This window comes from Euphorbia lathyris, chromosome 6 (assembly GCF_963576675.1).
Source record: "Euphorbia lathyris chromosome 6, ddEupLath1.1, whole genome shotgun sequence".
NCBI classification, from domain to species: Eukaryota; Viridiplantae; Streptophyta; class Magnoliopsida; order Malpighiales; family Euphorbiaceae; genus Euphorbia; species Euphorbia lathyris.
The window spans coordinates 28,297,673-28,321,879 of record NC_088915.1 but is presented as its reverse complement, the minus strand read 5'-3'; the positions used below and the strand labels follow the sequence as shown (position 1 = coordinate 28,321,879).

The window sequence follows — 24,207 nt, the reverse complement described above, 5'->3', positions numbered from 1 at the left end:
TGCTAAAGAGGAGTCTCCATGCAACATAGACTATTAGTAATTTCCCTTTAATAATAATGAGCAGAAGCGCATACTGATTGATAAATTATGTATGTGTGTTTTCAAAAACAATTTTAAACATTACAATATTATAAAATATGACTCGGATCTCATTTTGGACCAGAAATGATCATAATTGCCTTTCACACTGTATATGTGTATCAATTCTAGTTAAAATGCTAAATGAAGATTGATTTGTTGGTTCTCGAGTTAATTATAAAGAGGGACAAACAAACAAAAGAAAAAAATCAACTTTTAGAAGCTCGCATAGTCTTCCAAAGTTTAACTATCTCCTCCTCAAAACCCACCAAAATCAACAAAGTTAAGTTTATCAGTTGTACTGCGGCGTCTTTTTCCTGTGAGTTGAATGGAAAAACATGAAGAACAGTTGATTGTGCTCTGACAGCACCAAAATCCATTCCCAACTACAAACAAAGAAACAACAACCATAATGTTTTGAAAGATTATATGTCACACCCGACCCTAAACGACCTCAATCGGCATCGGGCGTGAAATAGAAAGATCACAATCAACACTTAATAGTCTCCAAATATCATAAATATCACTTTTCTAGGTATTCCTCTTAAATGTATATTCTAAACAAATCCATATTCCTATTACATTAAAACCTCAACATATTTACCAACTTCATCATAATACAATTAAATATTAAAGTTCTAATAATAATTCTAACAATTAGCAACAACTTTCGATCCTCGCCTAATCAGTCGGTAACCTTCTTTCTATCCTGTACTTTCTCATCTAAAAACATTAAAACATTTAAAAAGGTGAGACAAAAATCTCAGTAAGCAATTATCAACTACATAAAGTACTTATACTCAAAATAGCTATATATATAGTTTAATTTTCCAAAATGAATCATATAAAATTCATATTCTTAAAAATGAACACTTTATGGATTAAACCATAATAAAATACTCAAAGTAGTACTTTTAACCAAATATGCACTTTAAAATATCATAAGCTTGCTATCATTTCTCAAAATACCACACATAGTCAAAACGTAAATCACTGTATTAAAACACTTAATATAAAACTCATATCCAAAATAGCCATATATATATATATATATATATATATATATATATATATATATATATATATTTTTTTTATTTGTTTAAAATCTCAACTATACAAAATAAATAGGTTCGTAATTAACCATTTACTCAAATCAACCGTAAATCAATAAATACTTCATAAATCGTATTTCGATAAATACTTCATAAACTGTATATCGATAAATACTTCATAAACTGTATTTTAATAAAAGCTCCATCAACTGTATCTCAATAGATACCTCACAAATCGTATGTCAATAATTACTTCACAAATCGTATATCAATAAATATTTCGCAAACCGTATCCATCCGAGAGATAATCCCCGTATGTATCAATCCCCACAATATAATAGAATTGAGATATCTCATAATTTTGCCTATCCCACACGGTCTTACTCAACACTTCTTTGCCATACCCGATGGGTCTTTCAACTGTGTACACATGCCGTATTTCTCACTAAATACGGACTTTAATTAAAGCCACCTATCCGGATTACTCTTGATGGATACTAAAAATATCATAATTTCATAATATAATTTAAAAACATATATATATATATATATATATATATATATATATATATATAACTCATAAATCAACATCATAAATTTTCTCAATACCTTTACTCAATCAATTTTCAAAATATTAAATCATACTTCATAAATCAAACCAAAATCACCAATAAATAATTTAAAAATATACTTATCAATATTAACTTCAATTTCTTAAAAATACACATAAATCATCATATATAAACTTTATTTCAATAAATCATGAGTTCATCAAAATTACTACTTTAACAATCTCTAATTAAAACTAAAATATACTTTAAGAAATAAATTTATAGAAAATCACTTAATATATACATATATCTTTGTTCATAAATCAATTATCAATAAAGTTTCTAAATACACTTCCCTTTGAATTCTACTCTTCAAAATACCAAATCTTATACAAATATTAATCAAATATACTAAGTTCATCAAAACAAAACTCAAATCATGTATACATAAATATATATTATATGTTGAAATTGACATGCAAATACATATATAATTACTTGAACTTAACTTTAAGTTCATGTTAAAAACTAAATCATAAAAACTCCAATTAATCAAATGCATGTCAAAAATCACCATAAAAATTCAATTTTCTGAAAAATATAAAGTTATTCATACATATATATATATATATATATATATATATATATATATATATATAAACTCAAAAGAGTAGTTGATAAATACTTACTTTAGCACTAATTGGAAGAAAAACACATTAAAACCTCAAATCTTCCCCTCTAATCTGCTTAGGACGAATCCATGCTAGAAATCTCCAAATCAAAATCACACCTACCACAATGTGTATTAGGATGTCTAGAACCTACTGTAAAAATTTCAGCTCAATCGGACGATGAAATCTCTGGATATCATAAGATCATTGCTGCTAGGTATTTTGAGGTGAATGGAGAAGAAATGTGAGATGGAGTTGGTGATGAAGACCAAAGCTTGAGATTATGAATTTGGTCTTGATATGCACGAAATTAGTGCATGGAAATGAGTTATTTATGTTCCAACGAGGAGAAAATATCCATTTTGGTCTATCTAAACTTTAACTTCTTTTAAGACTTACCCTAAACTTTTAATTTTACACTTAAAGCATGAAATTAGCCTCCAATCTATATCCATAATATTCAATTAACTCTCCAAAAAAAACTATAATATAACCTTATATTAGGGTATAATAACTAAAATTAGGGACACGAATGTGACAATTCTCCCCACCTTAAAGAATTTCGTCCTCGAAATTCATATTCTCTAATCTTTCTTAATTTTCTTCCTCAAATAATCTCCAAGATCACAAAGTTATTTCAAATTACAAAGATTCCTCCTAATCAACATGAGACCACGAATTCTAATGTTTCTTTCCATTAACTTCATCATTTATCAATATCGAAATCTTTGTAATAATCATTTATATATAACTCTTAGTACCTCTAAACTTCAACTTAGTTAATTCCATCACCAATAAATCCACAATAAAACTTCAAATATCATTTGTTCAATTTTGTATAATATGATACACTTTATGTTCATATCCTCCTAGCATTAAACCAAATCTCACTTTAATAGATTTAAATCACAATTGGTTTCATCCATCAATTGATTTCATCCATCGCATATATATCAAATATATTTCACCTATCTCCAAATTCTATAGACTTAAAAAAAATCACTTTTGAACCACAAATATGTATGATATTATATTTTTCTTAAACTTCAAATAATCCGAATCAATAAATTGCATCAACGTATAATTTACTTTTATCAGGATAATAATACTTATATCTACAAGTTTTCACTCCAATCATGATTTATATTATAATCCTCAATCATCATCATCAATCAAATATAAACCTTATTATTATAATACAATTTCCTATCAATAAGGCTCATTTCATAAAATCTTAATATTCATGTCGCTCTTGGAAATTTTCTATTTATTTCCTCAAATTCAATTGAACTACTATGCTATTTTTTTTATATTCACCACCATTAATCCAACCAAATAAACTTCAATCGTTTCTCCAAACCATAATCAAGGAATATAGAGTGCCTAAATTACGATAATCAATGTTTTTTTTATCTTCTCCAAACTCCAAATGATATCTTTACACATATAGGAGTCAATAAAATTTATAATGTCATCCAATTTCCTTATTTGACCTATAAACTCTTAATTTGATATTTATATAAACTTAAACTATAATCACACAAACTTCAACTAAAAATTAGTTGACCATTGATAATAAAGGTACTATATAAATTCAATTATCAATATATGTATCATCGATTATTTATGCTAAACTCAAAATTAGTTCCTATTATAATCTCCAAAAATATTAATCAACCTCCATGATAATTAGTAATAATTTTCATACTTTCTTTTCCTCAAGCTTATATCTAATATCTCCAATTCATCAATTTATCATTTCCTCGATTACTTATACTTTTAAGAATATAAACTCGTCATGTTATTCAAAGTCTTCTAGCCTTATTTATCATCTAATATATATAGTTGTAAACTAACTATATTAAACTCTCAAATATCAATTCTAAGCCATACTTAATATCAAGTATATAACTCATGTCACCAATATCAAATAATATACTAATTTTCATACACCGAATATAGTACTAACCATCAAATCTCATTTTTACACCTCATTAGCTAGTTACTCAATCCTCGAAAATTCCAAATTATTTCTTAGCTATCACCAAATATCCACATTCCTCAATTACTATCAATTATTTCTTAGGTATCACCAAATATCAATATTCCTCAATTACTATCAACCTTAGGTCTGAAGAATTTAACCTAGGCTCTGATACCAAACTGTCACACCCGACCCTAAACGACCTCAATCGGCATCGGGCGTGAAATAGAAAGATCACAATCAACACTTAATAGTCTCCAAATATCATAAATATCACTTTTCTAGGTATTCCTCTTAAATGTATATTCTAAACAAATCCATATTCCTATTACATTAAAACCTCAACATATTTACCAACTTCATCATAATACAATTAAATATTAAAGTTCTAATAATAATTCTAACAATTAGCAACAACTTTCGATCCTCGCCTAATCAGTCGGTAACCTTCTTTCTATCTTGTACTTTCTCACCTAAAAACATTAAAACATTTAAAAAGGTGAGACAAAAATCTCAGTAAGCAATTATCAACTACATAAAGTACTTATACTCAAAATAGCTATATATATAGTTTAATTTTCCAAAATGCATCATATAAAATTCATATTCTTAAAAATGAACACTTTATGGATTAAACCATAATAAAATACTCAAAGTAGTACTTTTAACAAATATGCACTTTAAAATATCATAAGCTTGCTATCATTTCTCAAAATACCACACATAGTCAAAACGTAAATCACTGTATTAAAACACTTAATATAAACCAATTCCCAGAAAAAGACTGCCCCAAGGCTGCCCTCTCTCGGCTGCATGTTGGTCCAGCCTCCCAAGTCTCAAAGGTGTTATAACAAATAGTAGCGCCAAAAGAAGATTCGGGTTGGATAGGCAGTAGAGATAGGAGTTCCTATCTATAGGGCGGGCTTTCAACTCATATCCAAAATAGCCATATATATATATTTTATTTGTTTAAAATCTCAACTATACAAAATAAATAGGTTCGTAATTAACCATTTACTCAAATCAACCATAAATCAATAAATACTTTATAAATCGTATTTCGATAAATACTTCATAAACTGTATATCGATAAATACTTCATAAACTGTATTTTAATAAAAGCTCCATCAACTGTATCTCAATAGATACCTCACAAATCGTATGTCAATAATTACTTCACAAATCGTATATCAATAAATATTTCGCAAACCGTATCCATCCGAGAGATAATCCTCGTATGTATCAATCCCCACAATATAATAGAATTGAGATATCTCATAATTTTGCATATCCCGCATGGTCTTACTCAACACTTCTTTGCCATACCCGATAGGTCTTTCAACTGTGTGTACATGCCGTATTTCTCACTAAATACGGACTTTAATTAAAGCCACCTATCCGGATTACTCTTGATGGATACTAAAAATATCATAATTTCATAATATAATTTAAAAATAGAAATATATATATATGTAAATATATATATAACTCATAAATCAACATCATAAATTTTCTCAATACCTTTACTCAATCAATTTTCAAAATATTAAATCATACTTCATAAATCAAACCAAAATCACCAATAAATAATTTAAAAATATACTTATCAATATTAACTTCAATTTCTTAAAAATACACATAAATCATCATATATAAACTTTATTTCAATAAATCATGAGTTCATCAAAATTACTACTTTAACAATCTCTAATTAAAACTAAAATATACTTTAAGAAATAAATTTATAGGAAATCACTTAATATATACATATATCTTTGTTCATAAATCAATTATCAATAAAGTTTCTAAATACACTTCCCTTTGAATTCTACTCTTCAAAATACCAAATCTTATACAAATATTAATCAAATATACTAAGTTCATCAAAACAAAACTCAAATCATGTATACATAAATATATATTATAGGTTGAAATTGACATGCAAATACATATATAATTACTTGAACTTAACTTTAAGTTCATGTTAAAAACTAAATCATAAAAACTCCAATTAATCAAATGCATGTCAAAAATCACCATAAAAATTCAATTTTCTGAAAAATATAGAGTTATTCATACATACACACACACACACACATATATATATATATATATATATAAACTCAAAAGGGTAGTTGATAATTACTTACTTTAGCACTAATTGGGAGAAAAACATATTAAAACCTCAAATCTTCCCCTCTAATCTGCTTAGAACGAATCCATGCTAGAAATCTCCAAATCAAAATCACACCAACCACAATGTGTATTAGGATATTTAGAACCTACTGTAAAAATTTCGGCTCAATCGGACGGTGAAATCTCCGGATATCATAGGATCATTGCTGCTAGGTATTTTGAGGTGAATGGAGAAGAAAGGTGAGATGGAGTTGGTGATGAAGACCAAAGCTTGGGATTATGAATTTGGTCTTGATATGCACGAAATTAGTGCATGGAAATGAGTTATTTATGTTCCCAACAAGGGGAAAATATCCATTTTGGTCTCTCTAAACTTTAACTTCTTTTAAAACTTACCCTAAACTTTTAATTTTACACTTAAAGCATGAAATTAGCCTCCAATCTATATCTATAATATTCAATTAACTCTCCAAAAAAAAACTATAATATAACCTTATATTAGGGTATAATAACTAAAATTAGAGACACGGATGTGACATTATATCACCCAATTGACACATAAAAAAAAGATGAATTGAAAAAGAAACTTTGACTCCCCAAACAAGAATAAGAATAGATTTTTCAGTTACTGGTCCAGAAAACTCCGTTTCTCCTCCACCCTACCGAAGTATAATAAAATAAACACCTTGAGCTCACTAATATATAAGCCAAATTTCTTTTTTATTACATTGATCAAACAAAGAAACAAGAATATGCACCTCTAGAATAAAAACATCGTTGTTTGTGTTCTGTGCAATGCCTTCAATAAGTAAAGAAGCCAAACTTGGAGATAACAGTGGCTCGGTTATCGAAGAATCAATTTTTTCCCACCAACATAAGCTTCAACAACAGTCATATGTGAATGAACACAATGTTGCTTATTCAAACAGGTGGAGTGAAATACAAAGATTAAATGTATATTGCCCTATGATCTACAACCCAAAAACAAAATATCAGCAACAAAACTTTCCACACACCACATAAAACAAGCATCTGAAGTATTTCCAATACAAACCCACTCAATTCGGACTCCATAAACATTAAAACAAATATTCCATCATGCAAGTCCCACTATTTTTACATTAACGTGACTCGAAAGAATCAGAGTAATTTAAGGGCACTCTAATGCATTAACCAAACAAACCATACCATCTTTATATAATCAACTTTAACAGTGTGAAATTATAAACCTCAGAACTAGACTGCAATTTGATTACAGTTTACCTGATTCAGGGTTAAAGTCCCGGTCTTATCATTACAAATAGTTGTTGCAGAGCCCCATTGTTTCACAGGCAGAAAGCCTATGAACCTGAAATTCAATTGTAGTTAAGCATATATTATTATAATTGAGAAAAAAATACAAGACAATAATCAAGCATGCCAAAGCCTCATCTGCCATCATTTTTCTGCCTACTTTCAAAAACAGAAAGGAAAAAGAGAAAAAGAAAATGTAAGTAACATAATTCTTAATATTTTCTCATAGAAAGGAATGAATCAAGAAACAAGTAGAATACTTAAAAGAATAATATCTATAGTTGTTTAGACCATAAAGCTAACAAAGATTTTAAAATATTGACTATTTCAATGAGCTTACGTCAATGTAACAGCCAAGGGAAGCCCTTCAGGCACCGCTACCAGAACAATATTAAACTGAAAAACATCAAATGTCAGTTGAAAACAAAACCATAAAACATAAAGAGAGCTCTTATGAGAATGTGCTCACACCGCAATAGTAAGAATTTTAATAGCTCTTATGAATGATGACTGATGCAAATATAGGATGCAATGCTTCAATTAAAATGTAACTTAATGTTTGTGCAAAACCTCAAGCAATTGAAAAATACCATCATAAAAAAAGAGTAATTAACTTTTTATTAATCAACTCTTTGCTCTACATCTCACAAACTTAATGTTAATTTGCTACACATCTTTAACTAGAGCCTTTCTCAAAATCAAAAGTTATAGGAAACTTGTGCTTGAGCTGCTCCTCTCTTGAGCCTCATCAGCGGATTCGAGCAAAGTTGGAAAATGGCTCCTATTTAGCTTTCGAAACACCAAATACATTCCAAAGTTTAAGTGTTTCATCACCTGCAACAGTGGCCACTGTGTAACCATCCGGACTATGAGTCATGCAAAGTACTCTTGATGTATGACCAGTGAGTTCACCCATGGATGGATATTTCCATAGAGTGAGTTGATTCCTGAGTGAACCCAAGCGAAATAAGCAGTTCCCTCTCATGCTTATTCCACAACAAAGAGCAAACCTCAGATCCAGTATCTAATGAGTTCAAGCAAGCCCTGGTGCGTGTATTCCATAACTTAATACACCTATCTCCAGCGCCTCCTCTGATAACCAACAAATTTCCTTAGAAATGACACCAAGCAAGAGCTTTAACTTTAGATGTATGGTCTTCAATCCTATGAAGCCATTGCGTAGATGATGCCACAGATCTATCCCATATGTACTCTTGATGTATGACCAGTGAGTTCACCCATGGATGGATATTTCCATAGAGTGAGTTGATTCCTGAGTGAACCCAAGCGAAATAAGCAGTTCCCTCTCATGCTTATTCCACAACAAAGAGCAAACCTCAGATCCAGTATCTAATGAGTTCAAGCAAGCCCTGGTGCATGTATTCCAGAACTTAATACACCTATCTCCAACGCCTCCTCTGATAACCAACAAATTTCCTTAGAAATGACACCAAGCAAGAGCTTTAACTTTAGATGTATGGTCTTCAATCCTATGAAGCCATTGCGTAGATGATGCCACAGATCTATCCCATATATGAACAAGGTTATTGTTGCCTCCGTTGGCTAATTGTTGCCCCGAAAGCGACCATTTAAGCCCACATACTTCTCGATGGTGCCCTCTATATACCTCAACAATGTGTGATCTAATTCTGACATCATTGTTAATTACTTGACCATTCATTCCTCCTATAGTAAGGACATGGTTATTCCATGCCAATGCCCATACTCTTAATCTATGTCCACCTTTCATTTTTCTTAGCTGCAAAACAAAACAAAAACCAAAACCAACCCAATTAATCTCCTGAAGGTGTGACAATTTCTAACACAAAAATCATTTTTTCTAACATTTAGAACCCTTATGGGATAACACCATTTTGACTCAAACATGAAATTAATACTTCCACTCCACCTGAAAGAGACATTAATACATATTATATAGAAACAAAAACAAAAATGGAATTTTACCAGTCTGTTGGAAGAAGAACCCCACAATTGTACTTTAGAGTTGTTCAAACCAACAACAATGTGGCGTCCATCGGGAGCCCAATTCACACTAGTAGCAAGACCAATTTCATCATCCATTGTCATAAGTTGAGATGTGGAACCATTAGAAGCATCCCACAAATATATTATGCTGCCTAGAGCTATGACTAGAACATTTTGCTGCCCTAATCCAACAAATTGAGGTAGAAATCATCAATAAGATGAGGCGCTCCTCTCATAAGTCTAAATAAAAAATTACAGAAAACTTTAGTATTACTTGAAGTAATGTAGCAAAAGGAAGAGTAAAAAAGAAAGAAAGAAAATTGATGAATGTGTCTCTTACGCTTGATGGGGTTGGGTTGGAGATTAGCTGAGGAAATGTATCTTATAAACATCAGCTCCAAGATCTCATTGAATATGCTCTTCTTGCAATTGAATCGACCGAGAAACATCTAACAAGCCTTTGATCTTCATCAATGTCAAATTCAAAAAAGAAATTGGGATCCTTCTCTTGTTCAACTTTGAATTGCTTATACAGAATGTCTACATCATGTCCTTTTACTTTTTCTCTCTCATCTCAGACCACATTCCTTAAATCCCTTTCTATGCAACCGATATTTTCATGTCCACCAACTTGTGTTTCAAATAATCCAAATTGTTGGTATAATGGAATGTCCACATTTTTTAGGTCTTATAAAAGATTCTTTTTAGCTTCTGTAATTTTACGATGTGATGATAATATGTGAACTATGCTTGGTGTCGTAGGTGGATGAATGTGTTCCTCTATGAAAGTCTTCACAACATAAGAACTTCCATCACGACTTACAGTCAATTTTGTATTGCACCATGTTCGAATATTCTTATGATCTCTTTCTTCAATTTCATTGTTGTTTCTCCATGTCTCTTTAACTTCCCCTTTCTTTGAAACATACATATCGTTTCCAACGCTACAAAAAAATCTTGATATTGTGACTAATTCTTTTGTGAGAAAAATATATTTGTCACAATAAATATGGTTATTGTGACAAAATAAAATATTTGTCACAATAGTCACACTAGATACAAAATGTTGTGTTGAAATACTTATTCTGACTAAATTTTGTCACTAAAGATATATATATATTGAGACAATGTCAGTTTGTCACTATTGTTCGTACCAATATATATGACAAGGAATTCCAGCATAAAATTTCACACATATGGAGACTAAAATTTTGTCTAAAAAAATGAATACTTTTATGATCAATGTTTTTGTCAAAATAAGATACTTCTAAAGGTTTTAATTTGCTATATTAGTGACTATGGCAATAAATGGTATTTAGTCACAACAGGGATTGAAATTATAAGTTATTAATGATATCGTGGTATATTCAAGAAATAAAATTTAAAGGTAAATTAAACTATATTCATTATAGTCAAAGGAATTATTTACAAATCATCAGTATTCTTCAATCATTTCTTTTTAAAATTTCGTTATTAATTTTGATAAAGAAGAAAAATCTATTAGTTTTTCTTTTGACTAGAAAAATATATTAGTTATTTTCATTACTTTTTATAAGTTTTATTTTGAAATATTTTTTAAGAGATAAGGTACTAAAATAGATCTATGGTTTTTGGAGAAGTATCAACTTAGACTTTACGTACAAAATAACACTAATATAGATTTAATGTTTAAAAATGGTACCAATTTAAGCCTCGATAACGGAATGAGACACATCATTGATATTATTCCGTTAAGTTCTGTCAAATGTACGTGGATGGAGAAATCAGAACTTACCGGGATAATAGGAATGATTGTCCAATCCATTCTCAATGCCTAAATTGATACCATTTTTTAAACGTTAAGTCTATATTGATACTATTCTGTATGTGGAACCTAAATTGATACTTTCCAAAAACTATAGACCTATTTTGGTACCTTATCCCATTTTTTAAACTTAACAATAACAAAAAAAAAATTGAAACTTTAGAGCGGGAGAACCCTTTTTTTATCCTTTCATTTTTTATTTTTCCCCCTTTTCCATTGGGACCTAAATCAAAACCCTCAAAATCGAAACCCTTAATCCACGTCTCTGCTCGTTCCTTTCCACTTGATCATCTCTGGTCCGTCTCTCATAGCGCCGATACTTTCTCCTCCATCCCTCTCCATCTCTGCTTTAGACACTTCTTTCTCAAATCCGACCTTCGAAACGAAGAGAATCTGGTGGCGTCAGTGGGGCCTCTATCAAGATCAACATCTCTTGTGGTTCTTCCCGGCATGTAATATTTGTACATGCTCAATCTACTCTCGATATTTCTTTCTTTTTATTGTTTTGAGTATTTCTTTTTTATTATTGTTTTGAGTATTATTGATTTTAGATCTCTCCTGCTGGTTTCAATTTTATCCTATTGATGTCTTTTGACATTAAGCAATAAGCAAGTCTCAATTTGCTTATTTGGTTGTCTACTTTTTTAATTCTGCCATTAGTCCTACGAGTTTTAGAATCTCTTACATATATTTACCTTTTTTTAGAAAATAAAATTTTATCTTCAATGTTGGCCCTTGTCATTGATATTGGATTTATGGAGTTGGTGTTAACAATCTAGCAAATTTCGTGTTTTTCTAGAATGTGATGCTAGAGCCATAACTTGAAAGTAAAGGTCCTGTAGATGCAGACAAAGTGTTTGCTTATTTTGCTGTTAATGGAGCTTTGTGATTTTTGCTTGATTTTTATAGGTGGATATAATTGAAGTTGCAAACAAAGTTTACCAATCAAGAGAGCACGTTAGTTACTTATACCAGGAGCAGGACAGACACTGATGAGAGATCCAAAATTTGGATCCTTCAAGGAAGTTTTTTTTTGCATAACTTATTCATTTTTAATTGTCTATGAACATCTTATATTATGAATTAATGAAGATATACACTGATCACCATGTCTAGGTGTATAAAGGTGCGCCTCCTGCCTTTGAGGGGATGTTAAGGCACACAACCTTGTGCATTTTTTGCATTGTGCCTTTAACGGCCATGCACTTAAGTATATGAAGTTGTGGTATTAGAGCATAAAGGTTGTAGATTTTCTATTGTTATTTTGAGATTGATATATAGTGGATTAGATTATCTCAGATGGGTAATTGATGGTTTCTTGACAAATGATTCCTTGTCTTTTAGAGTTTTGGTCAGCATAGCAGGGAGCTCATCATATCAGAACTCATATTGTGGATCTTATCAATCTTAAGTGAAAACGTTTTCTTCTCAATATAAATCCAGCTTCTCTGCACAACATTCTCAACAGGCTTCTCATAAAGGTGATTTTACATCTAGTGCATTGCCAATTCATTAAAATTTTGTGAAATTCTTTTGTTTTCATTAATTGATCCTATGGAATGTCAGTAGTGAAACCACAATGAACAATTAATCCTAAAAGGAACTAGCATCTGTTTGATATTATTATATTCTTACGCTTACTTGTCAAACATTGATGTAATTTGAATGCTGGTATGCATGTGCTGTCTATGGAAATTGCCTTTGAAAACATGGCTTTGCAATGGCCACAAGATTACATTCTAGTGGCCTATCTTGCAAGGTGATATGTCTATTCATTTCATAATTTAGAACTGGGGTGATGTTGGTGCCCGATGATGGTATTGGAGCTTCTATGTTTGGCTCAAATTTTAGCTATTGTGGACTATAGACTTAGAATTTGTAACTTCCTAAACATTATGGAATTTAGGATTGAATTAACTAGTCGGTTTTAATCAAAGTTGAAAGCCATGATATCTAGTTGATTTTAATTATGACATTCTTTCTAATGCAGGCCCTTGATACAGAAGCTTTTCAGATGCAAATGTTGGAGAAGTTTAATTGTTACTTTGAGAAATAGCTATATAAGATAATGTTTGTTAAACTCAATTTCATGTATTCTTATATTAGTCGTTTAGTTTTTTTTCTTTTTGGAATGATTTATATTTTTATTGTGATTCATGTAACGTTGGATTATGTAATATTGGATTAAGATATGATATTAATTCATTTTTTGTTATAAAAATGTTATACTACTTTTGCAAATTTTATATCAATGCTTTAGTCACAATAAATTAAATATTATGTCAAACCTATTTGTCAATATATTATTTCATATTAAATTAATTGCAATAAATATTATATTCATCATAATATAATAATAAATTAATTGTAACGAATATTATTTGTCTAAATAAGTATCAAATGTTTGTCAAATTAGCTAATATTTTGTGACCAACATAAATTAGTAGCAACCAAATATAATACATGTGCTGACAAACTATTAGTCACAACATATGATGCAAAGATGACTAGTGAAATTTTGTCACAACATAATTTTAAGAATAGAGACAAACTATAAATTTTGTCACAATAAACTTATTGAGACGAGCTTATTGCAACGAAATTTGTGACAAAATATTTAGTCACTGCATGTATATTATGACAAAATAAATATATATTGTGACGAAAATTTTTGCCACAACAAACCCTTTTTTTGTAGTGCAAGTAACTATGTCCCTTTTCTTATTTTCCTTGCCTTTTATGATGCTAAATCCAACGTTACATGCACAGTCATTGGAGCAAAATCAATTTCTTTGATATGATTTCCATTCAATTAAAACAGACACCGAGCTGAAGCTGAACTCGAAACAGTGAGGTTGAATGAGAAAAAACGAGCTCGGATTTGTAGGAGTAGTGGATATCGTTTATCTGATACCAAAACACATTCAATTAAATAATTATTAGAAAAAAATCAACATAAAAATAGTGGTATCTCGTTGAGGTTAAAAACTGATTAATGCCTTTCTCTAGCTTAACTAAATGGGATTGAACTTTGAAGGTATCTCGTTGCAAAGCATTTCCAAAATAGAGAAGTTGTTATTCCACAAATACAAATTAACTTATAAAGGAAAGTGAGAGCTCGAAATTGTTATTTCACCTTTTTTTTTTTTGTCAAACGGGTAGCTAAAAAAATGTGACTAAATGATGGGATGATTTTGGTTTTGTCAAGAACGATGATCGTTTAGTTTGACACTAAAAAATGACCTTAACGATCTTAAAATGGAAAATCAAAGAATTGAAGTTGTTTAGTGCTACATTTAATATGTAATCAACTTTTTAATTTTTCAAAATCATTATTTTATGAGTTTTTCTCTCTAAACATCCACTTTCTCTTTTCTCACCAAACAACACCTAATGACCTCAAAATAAAAAAGTTGAATTCAAAAAATAAAATAAAAATATCATCAAGTCTTTGAATTTTGAGGTCTTTGTTTTTAGTGAAACGAAAAACCACAGTCTTCCTGGTCGCAAACAAATATCACAGTCTCGATAATTTGTTGTTAAGGTACCAGTTTAACAAAAAAAATGAAGACACCATGAATTTTTTTTTTACTTTACTAAATAATAAAAAAAAAGTACAGTTTAACTAGAAATTATAATATGAACAAGGTTCTGTCGATAAATTATTCAGCCATTCTTTTATATAAGGGCTTTCTACATGAATATCATGATTAACTACAAAATTACAACTAAATCAGATTATCAAACTTAATTCTGAATATCTCAAAAGTATGTTTTTATACCCTAATGTAAAACTTATAAACTCCAATTCATAAATCCTAAACTCTAGACGATATATCCTAGACCCGTGTAGACGTTTGGTATTCTACAGAAATAGGGATATGGATAAAGGTTGGAATAGAGATAAGGATAAAAATAAGATATGAAGGTTTATTAACCCATGTTTGATTCGTAGGATGATGATAGAGATAAAATGATTCATTTTACTATATTACCCTTATCCAAATCTAAATAGAATGTATATATTATCGTAGTATCAACGTGGATTGGAATTAATTAAATTTAATCTATCAACCTAACTTGAGAAATACTTGGAACACTGTATTAAATTTTCAAAATACAAAAAATGAAATAACTTGAAAAATACTTGGAACACTGTATTAAATTTTCAAAACACAAAAAATGAAAGAATTAATATATTTTGTCCGCTTTTAGAATTTCTATTCTGAATAGTGGTGTAATTAGTGGTTATTTTAAATGTTCAAGAGGGGTTAGACAGGGAGATCCTCTTTCTCCTATTTTGTTTGGGATTGCTGGAGAATTTCTGAGTTGTTGGTTGCTTTATCTTAGGGATTCAGGGAGATTAACTTCGATTCAGTACATGGGTTTGAAGGTATTCCTTACTCATTTATTGTACGCAGATGATATCTTGCTTTTTTGTAAAGCTTCGTCTGCCAATTTGGAGATGATTAGATATGTTTTTGATATGTATGATTCTTTGTCAGGGCAGAGAGTTAATTGGAATAAGTCGAAGTTATTTTTTGGTAGCTCGATTGCGTATCGACGTGGTATTCAATTGGCAGCGATTATTGGTATTAGGCTTGGGGAGGTCCCTTTTCGTTATTTGGGTGTTCCTCTTTTCTTTGGGGCTCCTCGCAAACAGGTTTTGAAAAGTTTGAAGGATAAGGTTTTGGCTAGATTTTCCAAATGGAAGGGTCATTGTTTGTCTATGGCTGGTCGGGTTGCTTTGGTTAACTCTGTTATTACTGGAGGTTTCATTCATTCATTTATTGTTTACAAATGGCATGTTTCTTTGCTTAGGAGTATGATGGGTTGTATAAGAAATTTTGTTTGGTCTGGGTCGATTGACAATCGAAAATTAGTTTCGGTCCCTTGGAAATTGTCTTGTGGTTCTATTGACTCTGGGGGGCTTGGGGTGAAGAATTTGATTTTGCTTAATCAGGCTTTGTTGGGTAAGATAGCTTAGGGTTTGATTTAGGAGAAGTCATTTTGTTTTGATTTACTTAGATCTCGTTTTCTTTCTAAATCGGGTCAGCATAGGCCTTGGCTTCTCAATTCGTCCATCTAGGGCTCCATTAGAGGGGTGTATTCTTTGCTTTTAGATAATTGTTGTTGGTGGATTGGGCAGAGATCCGGTCTAAATTTTTAGAATGGTAAATGGATTAGGCTAATTGTTGCTTTACAATTGGGTTTATCGGCCTTGCAGCAAAGGCGTGGCTTGGATATGGTGGATGATTTTTTGGTCAATAATGATTGGGTTGGTTTATCAATTATGTCAGTTGAGGTGGAAGAGGGTATCAATCGGGTTTGTAGAAGTTCTGAAATGGAGGATTTGTGTATTTGGGAGCCTGCGACTGGTGGTATTTTTACGTTAAAATTGTTTTATGATTGGATGAGGCCTCCTAGGTTGAAATTGGATTGGTGTGGTTTTCTTTGGCGTCGGTTTATTCCTCCTGCGCATTCATTTATTTGTTGGAGGGCTTTTTTGGGTTATCTTCCTACTCATGAGGAGACGGAGGATCATATTTTGCTTACATGTGTTTTTTCACAGGAGGTTTGGCGAGGAGTTTCTACTTTGTTTGGGAGGCGTCTGGTTTTGGACGCTGATTTCCAAACTCTGATTTTGGATGCTGTTAAGCAGAGGTTTAGTTCTCTAATTGTTGAACTTTGGTCTGTGGCTGTTGTTAGCACTGTGTGGGCTCTTTGGTTGGCAAGGAACATCCAAATTTTTAAAGATGAAAACCGGTTATTTCTTTAATTCTTAGGCGTATTTGGACTGCTATTCATGAAGCGGCAAATCAGGGTCGGGGTTTTACTTGGAATTCTTCTGTGGAATTACAAATTCTTGGGAATTGAGAATTGATAGAAGATTTCCTAGGGGGCCTCGTATTATTCATGTTTTTTGGCAGCATCCTCCAGTTGGTTGGACTACGGATAATACAGATGCTTCTGTTTTGGGTAGTCCGGATGATGCGGGTTGTGGTGGTATTTAACGATCCTCAAATGGTACGTTCCTTGGTGCTTTTGCTTTCCCCTTTGATGTTTCTTTTGCTTTTTTAGCCGAGTTGAAGGATGTCATATATGCAATTCATACAGCTTTTGACAAGGGCTGGCGTCACCTTTGGTTAGAGACTGATTCGACTTATGTGGTTCAGTTGTTGCGTAGTAGGTCATTGATCGTTCCTTGGGTGGTTCGTCGGAGTTGGATTGAGTGTTTATCAAAAATAGATTCAATGCAATTTTTCATTTCTCACATTTATCGTGAAGGAAATGCGGTTGCTGATTTTCTTGCCTTTTTTGTCGTATGATGGTAGTTTACATTGGTGGGATATTATGCCAGATTTTTGTTGCTCGGTTTTTTTGCATGATCTGGAGATGCGTGGTCCTTATCGGTTCTCTTGATTTGGTTTTGTTTTGAACGTTTGTATTTGGTTATTTGTAACTTTTCTTTTTTTTCTTTAATAATATTGGTTCGGGTTTGGTGTGATTTTCAAGTGTGCCAGCATAGCTGGGATGTCTATTTTTTGCACTTTCTCGTTAACCAGCCTTCAATAAAAAAAATATTTAAGATAATACATTAAATTTAATTAATTTTATTCCACATTGATACTACAATAATATATGGACAAGCTTAGATTTTTAAAAGTTGAAAGATTAAAATTAACTTAAAAAATATTTGAAACACCCTACTAAATTTTCAAAACACAACAAATGGAATAAATAATAAAATTTGAGGGACAAATTAGACATTTTCATCTAAATAAGTTATCCCCATGTCTTATACCACCATCCCTCTAGGTCCAATTTCAGTGGGATAAGAGGTTTTTCTCTCCCTTGTCTCACTTTCCTATCTCTCAAACAAACATATGATAACTTATCTCGTTTTTTTTTATCTCTATGTAGGGCTGTAAACGAGCTGAGCCAAGTTTTGGCTTGCTCGAGCTCGGCTCGGCAGTTTCTTATCGAGCTCCAGCCGAACTTCGAGCTTGGTTCGAGCTCAATTTGCTGTTCGAGCTCGGCTTGTTTAGTAGCTCGATTGTTCATGAGCTGCTCACGTGCCGAGCTCGTTTATCGAGCTCACGAGCTTGCTCACAAATATCTTGTTTTATTTGCTCGTGAGCAGCTCATTTGTTGTGCTCACGAGCAGTTTGTTTTATTTTTCTATGAAAAGCTCATTTCTTGTGCTCGTGAGCTTTGATCACAAGCAACTCGTTTGTTTTGCTCACGAAACGAGCTCGTTTATGGTATTCACGAACAAAATAATATCAAATTCGGTACATCAAATAATATTAATTGGGTATACTTGTAGTATAAAGTTATACGCATTACTAAACTTTATTTTTTTAAAATATATAAATATTATAATTGAGTTAGCTAACGAGCTTTTATCGAGCTTGTTCATGAATTTATTCACGCGCCTCTAATCGAGGTTGCTCACGAGATTTGGTCTGCTCAAGCTTGGCTCGTTTACAAACCAAACGTGAAAATCATGCTCACGAGTGGCTCATAAAAAAAATCAAACTGAACCGAATTTTTATCGAGCCGAACACCGAACTGCTAATTAATATAATTATAGATAGTTTTTTAAATGTGAATTTGTAAAATTCCCTTTACATATGTTATTTAACTCCGATTGTCAAATGGGCTCTTTTACTGAAAATTGGAGAAATGAGGGAATTGATTTTTAATTTGAAAAGGTAAGAGGAAGTAATTTAGGGGCTAGATGGGCCTTTGCCGTTATTTATTATCCAACTCCGTCAATGTACTCAAAATAATGACTACAGTATATTTTTAAATTTTTTTTTTCTTTAACTATTGATGCATTGAATATTTTTTTATCATTCCCTAGGCCTGGGGTATCCTTCTAGTTAGAGAGAAATCTAATCTATCTAAAAAAAGTCAACATATATACATTTTGTTCAGGAAAGAAATAAAATCGGCTAGGTAAAAAAAGAATAGGTGTGTAAAAAAAAGGAATGGGGTGAGAGAGGCTCGAACTCTCGAACTCCGTCAATGTACTCAAAATAATTACTACAGTATATTTTTAAATTTTTTTTTTCTTTAACTATTGATGCATTGAATATTTTTTTATCATTCACTAGGCCTGGGGCATCCTTCTAGTTAGAGAGAAATCTAATCTGTCTAAAAAAAAATCAACATATATACATTTTGTTCAGGAAAGAAATAAAATCGGCTAGGTAAAAAAAGAATAGGTGTGTAAAAAAAAGGAATGGGGTGAGAGAGGCTCGAAACTCTCGACCTCAGGATCACTCAAATACCTATGAGACCTACACGCTAGCCAACTGCGCCACCACCCCGTTTTGAATTCTCTTGTGCATCATATTATATCTAAGCAAGTCAGTAATGTCAAACAAGAAACAGCGCTAGTGTCGCCTGTGCAGTACTCACACAAAACATAGGAAATAGGAAAAGAAAGGCCAGGCCGTCTTCTACCCTCAAACCTTGTCAATTTCCCACATTTACCTCTTTCTTCTTATTTCATACTCTAAATCGAACCAGAGGAGCGGATCAACAAATTCTCCTCACAAAAAAATTCCTCAGCCTGCATTACATGAGGTACTCTTGTTTGCTTTTGTGTTTTTCCTCCTTAACTATGATTCATCTGTTGTATCTCTACTGTGCGTTCTTTTCTTTTGTGTTCAATTCTATTCCTCTTACTTCTGAATTCAGATTGTTTTTTAAACTTAGGCTATCCCCTAATTTCTTGAAGCAAAGAATTTCGGTTCTCGCTCCCTTTGTTCAGCAAAATGGAAACTCATCAATCATCATAGCTTCTTTTATTAATCATTATTATATGTTGATGTGCCTCATTAAACTATTCAACAAATTTGTATCTGATGGGGAAAGGGTGGGCACTGGGCAGGAGGAGGAAATACAACATTATGATTGAAAGGGTTTAAGGGGATTATCGAACCCTGATTATGCACTTTATTACTTCAATTAGAGATTTTTCCCTCTTATTTTTGTGGATGTTAAAAGTTCATGCTCCTAAGTGAAGCATTTAGTACTAATTGGAGAAGTTGTTTGTTTCTACTAATCTAGATGACTATAACTAAGGTGAAGTGAAACTATGACGCTCTGATAATTTGTGCTGCCATTTTCTCCAATTTCTGATTATTCCATGAAGACATGAAACTTCGTTCGAGTTCATTGGTTGTATTTTATGTGTTTAACCAACTTCACTTCACTAAAACTAAAACTTCCTATTATCATCCATGTCCACTCGCCCTACCCATCATAGGCATCACATTGTTATGAATGTTTGTTGTGTATGCGCTTTTGAATCTCAATAAGTTGAGTATTCAGTGATTATATGTTTGAGGTCTCTCTGTGCAAGGTTATATAAGAGTTAAAAGCATATGATTGTTTGGCATATATGAACTCTATGCTTCATCCATTTGGATATATGTTGAAAGGGATAAAAGACCTTAAGATGTCAGGCGAATGACATTTTCTAACAAATATTCTTATCATGTCATTCAAATTATGCCTGAGATCTTTCTGAAAATACCATGTTTTTTACATCATAGAAATCGAAGTTTATATGTGGCATTTTATGCGCTTTCCTTGAAGTTTTGTCATATAGCGCTGTAAGACATGTCGGTATACTTATAGATTGTGAATTTACTTCCATTTGTTCACCAACCAGTTAGCTGGAATGTCGGGCTAATGGAATATTAAGCATGTGAGAGTTGTGTGGATGACATGTGAACTTGCAGTTGTAAGAAACATAAAGTGCTTTGATCGAATTAAAACTGTTATGGTGTTTGTTTAACTTCCTTCCTAATTGGTGTTCGTGGTCCAATTGATAGTTTGTTTACAAAATGGAGAATGGACGAAATGTGAATGCAATTGGAACACGAGAGGGTATAACTGTTGAGCCTCTTGAACTGAATGAGCACTATATGAGCAGTGAAAATATCATGAATCGTCGCCTAAAGAACAGAGAAAGGCAGCGAAGATACAGGCTTCGGAAGAAGATGGAAGCTGATTCACAGAAGGATATTGTATCAAACCAACCAACTAGGCCACAAGAAGATGTAGAATCAAGTGGAAATCATTACGGTTTCATAAACCGTGTACATTGTAAAAGAAATTGGAAAAAGGATGCAAGAAGAGCACATGCTTGTAAAAAGTTGCTACAAGCACCTGTTATAGCTACTATTTCTGGTTCAGCCTTAAAAATCGAAAGTCAGAAGCAGTCTTTGGTCCCCCAAATAACAGTAGAAGCACAGCTGGAGAGGAAAAATTATCAAGTTGAGGCTGCTTTTAGCTTCTCAGGGAATGAAACAAAAACCATGCATAGCACAAGAGATTGGAAGGCTGAAGCAAGAAGAAAGAAAAATTGAATGGTTATTTCCAATTTGATGCAGTCGAGAAAGTTACTGAAGTTGTAATAATGAAAAGACCATGGCCTGTATTTATCATTTCTTTCCTTCCTTTGGTGATACACTAACCTTTTCACTGCAGCTGTTTCGCCATGACAGATGTAGAAGGTATTTGGGAAATATAGCAAAGCATGTTCAACATCTGGTTCCGATTACATGAAAAATGTTGATATTGGAAGATAATCGAATCAAAGCCTTGACAACTGAAGTAGCTTATGTATAAGGTCAGTGATTAGAAACGCTTTAAATTGTAAGACAAATGCTAGATTATGGTTCATATATATTAGTTTGAGACCACCACATCTTTGAGAATTGATGATTAGCCATGTATATGTAACTCTTGCATTTTTTGAAAGTGATGCTTTTTCTTTTTGCATTTTGGCCACATCCTTAAATCATAGTATGTAGGAGAACTGGGAAAGCTGTCCTATCTCAAGTCTCCTTGTGTGAAAAGTAATGTGTATATTGTCAATATTTAAAGGATGCACTTGATAATTTTAGGGTGCTTTTGTTGGTTCTTTTGATCAACGGCTACCAGATAGTTACCAAATTAATAGTAATTATTCTTTCAAACTTCTGTATCCATGTTTAATCAAAATCAAACTTCTGTATCCATGCTACAAAACATTCTTGTTGAAATTCTGATTCTCAAAACTCTATTCCTGTTATCGAGTTGCATCTATTTCCACATTGTTTTAGGCTTGTCAATTTCTGATAAGATAACACGATCGATTATCATTTTTATTGCGTATCGCATATAATTATATGGAATATATATAGATCCCATAACACAATTATGACATGTTAACTCATTTTGACACTCCTACATTGTTTTGTATATGATATGTTCTATATTAATGTATATCCATGAGAAGTTCTTCTGTACCTTATAGAATTTGATAAATTTTTTTATTAGAATGTCATAGATATATATACAACTTGGTTGTAAACATATGAATGAAAAGCTAAATTCTAAAACAAGAAACATAAACAATGTAGGTAATTGCATAGTATCTGATATTTGATAACATTGATTTACATTAAAATAAAGCCAACATAGAATATAGAGTAGTAAAAACATACATATTTGCTTACATTGGATTATCTGATACACAAGGAAACATAGTTGGTAAAAGGAATATAGGGATAGGAATAGGAATATGGATATTATTATTATGATATTATCTTACTTTGGGTCTCAAATTCAAATCTTCAAAGCTCCAATCCCTTCTCATACCGGGGCTCCGAATCAATTTGGGTTCACCATTATTAGGTGAAAATGTTAAACCACCCAAACTCATTAGACGGCGATGATCCTTCTTAATCTTCCTTGTAAACACCGCTGGATTTGATGGATTTTTCCCAATTGAAGGGCTTAGATTTCCTGACCAACTTCTTTCTACCTTTGTGCAGCATAGTTGTCCAGAAAATCCTTTTTTTCTTTCATATTCTCTCCTTGAATCATTTCTTTGACACGTTAGACAATTCAAGCTCATCTTCTTTTAAAGAATTCAATCAATCAATTTTCTCAGGAAGATAAAGAAGAATGATTCCATTCCCATTTTATTATCGTAATGAGGGTTTTTAAGATTACAAAATTACTAGATATCTTTCTATATTTGGTGCTAAACACCCCGAAATTATAGCTATGCCAGCTTTACAGCTTTAGATATGCTTCATTTTATTTTATTTTTGGAACCAAAACAAATATTTCTTAATTTTAATTTATCTAATGTAAAAAATATATATCGTAACAGAACCTTGATCTGGCATGTAGTCATATGCTATTGTTGTAGTCTTGTAGATATATCATTCAAAATCGAGATATCATATACTGTTATTAGTTAAGCCTGTTTTTCTGTTAGTTTAATGTTTTCTGTTAGTTTAACGTTGACTTATAATAGTCATATGACTGAATTAAGATTATTTTGAGCTTTTACTGTTAAGCATTTCTAAATATTTACATTTTATTGTTTTTCTCATTTAGCAAACTCAATATTATCAATACCCCCTTATAGTGCAATTTTATCCTTAACGTTGGCAGCCAATAACAATTTTACCCCTAACATTGACAAGTTAGGTCAATTTCAGAAATTGTTATAAAATACAGATATTTTGTTCCTTATTCTGCACCAATTGTATATCAGTTGGTTCTAAAAAAAAGATTTAATCTTTTTTTTTGTGATATAATAATTGAATTGGAGATTGATATTTATAAATTC

General features: G+C 31.7%; 1 pseudogene; it reads right to left on the bottom strand.

Annotated features, from left to right (window-relative positions):
* Nucleotides 1–287: 287 nt before the first annotated feature.
* On the bottom strand, nucleotides 288–9,987 carry LOC136233634 (cell division cycle 20.2, cofactor of APC complex-like; annotated as a pseudogene).
* Between the last annotated feature and the right edge of the window lie 14,220 nt (nucleotides 9,988–24,207).